Raw genomic sequence first — 210 nt, forward strand, 5'->3', positions numbered from 1 at the left:
ACATCACTTTTAATTGATCAATGATGTCGTTTGTCTCACTAAACCTGTGATTTGGTGTTTTCTTATATTTCTTGACGCTGAAGCAACAGATTGAGACTCTGGTGACACAATGAAAACTCTGGAGACGTTTCGTCTTTTTCTCTTTAGAAAATAATTTAATAACATTTAAATGGAACAGATAAAAAACAACAGTGAATGCCGGCTCTCCTC

This window comes from Acanthopagrus latus, chromosome 8, assembly GCF_904848185.1.
Source record: "Acanthopagrus latus isolate v.2019 chromosome 8, fAcaLat1.1, whole genome shotgun sequence".
Classification (NCBI taxonomy): Eukaryota; Metazoa; Chordata; class Actinopteri; order Spariformes; family Sparidae; genus Acanthopagrus; species Acanthopagrus latus.